We start from the raw sequence: 2,500 nt of genomic DNA on the forward strand, positions 1-2,500 counted from the left end.
GTACACTCATATATATATATATATATATATATATATATATATATATATATATATATATATATATATATATATATATACACACTAAAGAAAATATGCACTCACAAATATACACACAAACAAATAAAACACCCACACGTAAGTAAACAAATACCCACAAACATACATAATTGCTGGCATAAACAAATAACCACACCAGCTTTGTTTCTCACTCGCCACAGCTTCGACGGGGCGGCCTGGCACTGTGGCGGCAGCGGCCCCGTCTCGCAGTCTCGCTGACCCGCGCTCGAATCCCGCACCGCCAGCATGGTAACCCTGGCCACTGCTTGCACACAGGGGGTCAATTGGATGCAATTACAAGCATACAGCCTGTCACATCAAGAATAATCATTGTAATAAATGGAATACAACTAAAGTATTATTGAATAAAGTTATCTTCTTTTGGCGAAAAACGTACATTGTTTACAAACAGATGATAACGAATGGCAAGGTATATATATCTATATCTATCTATCTATCTATACACACATACACACACACACACACACACACACACACACACACATATGTGTATATATATATATATATATATATATATATATATATATATATATATATGTATATGTATATGTATATATATATATATATATATATATATATATATATATATATATATATATATATATATATGATGTTAAATGTAAAAAAACACGAGCATGATTCTTATTCGTAAGCCTACCTACTGTACTAAAAATGGAAAATATGCTATATAAAGACAGCAAGAAGACTAGTTCAAACACCAGAACATGAAAAGTCACAACAAATGAGCTTAAACAAGAAATTTAAAACAAAAAGCTCGTGTTTAAATTGCGCCGAGGGGACGCGAAAATGGAAAATCTCAAACAAACAGATAAAACAAAACATTCCCAAACAAACAAACCTTACATCTAGTATCAACCCCACGTCGGTACAAACATAATCACAAACAAAGCACATCTTATCATCCCCGTCAATACAAACAATATCACAAATTTTGCATCATCAGCCGACACAAACAAAATAGCCAAAAAGCAAACAAATCTTTCATCTTGCACAAACACCCTGGCTGATACAAACAAAGCAAGCAAACACATCTCACACCCTCCCTCGACTTCACAAACAAAACAACAAAGTACACCTTACCCTCGCCAAAACAAACAAACAAACAAGGCTTGCAACACGCGCTCCTCAACACAAACAAAACGAACAAAGCACACCATAACCCCTTCGCCAAAACAAACAGACAAACACATCCTCACCTGAGCTCTATATCCGGCAGCGAGGGCCTGGGCAGCGCGGCCGAGGGAGGCAGGAACACGTCGTCGTCCTCAAGGAGCAGCCAGCGGGAGCCGACTCCTCCGAGGGTGTCCCAGGAGCTGGTACTCGACCCCCAGGACCTGAGGCGGAGGTCGAAGGGTGGGGGGGAGGTCGTCATTTTTGGTGGGGGGGGGAGGGGGAAGAGGGGAGGGGAGGGAAAGGGGGACGAGGGAAGGAGGGGAGGGGAAGGGGGAACGGGAATTGCTCGAGTTTTTTTTTTTCTATTATTTTCTTGTCTTCGTAGCACTGTGAGTACGTTTGTTTTGAAAATTGTTCAGTTGTATTTAACTTATTCACTCCAAAACACTGGATCAAGTAAGTCACTTGTGATACACATGCCTTCGCGTTTGTCTGTTTAGTTTTTCTTGTTCTTATTTTTTTGCACACTAGGCGAACGAATGGAAGAAACAGAGGGAGAGAGGGAGAGCGGGCGAGAAAGAGAGAGAGCGCATTGATGTCTCTCACCTTCACTCATGACTAGAGCCCACCGACTGGGTATGAACGGCCGCCTGCCTCGCATTTATAACATCGTCATCGGTTCAGTTACCGATTGCCCATTTTTTATTTTCATTTTTTTGGCTGGATATCCGTTATAGGTCTGATGTTTTGTTTGTATTTTTCCATGTATAGTAAAAGTGTTTTGAAAAATCGTATTTTGCCAATTATAGTTTTATTTTACTGAACATCCATATACATAATTTCTAACTTGGCTCTACAGCTTATATATGCTAAATTACGTGATATAACCCCCCAAAAAAATCTACAACACAAAATTAAACATCTACAACGCAATTAATAAGCAATAACGAAGAGAAATTGTCTCTCCGCCGCCGCCCACGCCCGATTCCTCAACGCCAAAACCCTCGCCCTAAACGCCGTGTTTTCGCCCCAGTGATTTCAACGCCAGAAAAGCCATGATCTCCGGGCATGACGACCCGGTTCATGCTCTTTTTTTCCGATGGGACTAAAAAAATAATGAAAAGATTTATTAGAAAAAGGAGGAATGGAAAAGGAATGGTCTCTTAGATTTTCATCGTTGCCGGGGAATAAGTTGAATTAGGATAAAGAGGAAGAAAGGTTTGCTTGATATGTGGGGTCTTGGGCAGTTTAAAATCAGGCCTTTGTGGAGATGGAGAATTTTAAAGCA

General features: G+C 40.0%; 1 protein-coding gene across 1 annotated transcript in view; it reads right to left on the reverse strand.

Moving 5' to 3' along the window:
* The window catches only part of LOC113805761 (uncharacterized), a 54,834-nt gene extending 53,371 nt beyond the window's left edge, over window positions 1-1,463 (reverse strand). The window contains exon 1 of the mRNA XM_070124806.1: window positions 1,296-1,463. The gene's annotated coding sequence lies outside the window, so the exon portion shown is untranslated. The remainder of the gene's footprint in view (window positions 1-1,295) is intronic.
* Between the last annotated feature and the right edge of the window lie 1,037 nt (window positions 1,464-2,500).

Source organism: Penaeus vannamei, chromosome 8, assembly GCF_042767895.1.
Source record: "Penaeus vannamei isolate JL-2024 chromosome 8, ASM4276789v1, whole genome shotgun sequence".
Classification (NCBI taxonomy): Eukaryota; Metazoa; Arthropoda; class Malacostraca; order Decapoda; family Penaeidae; genus Penaeus; species Penaeus vannamei.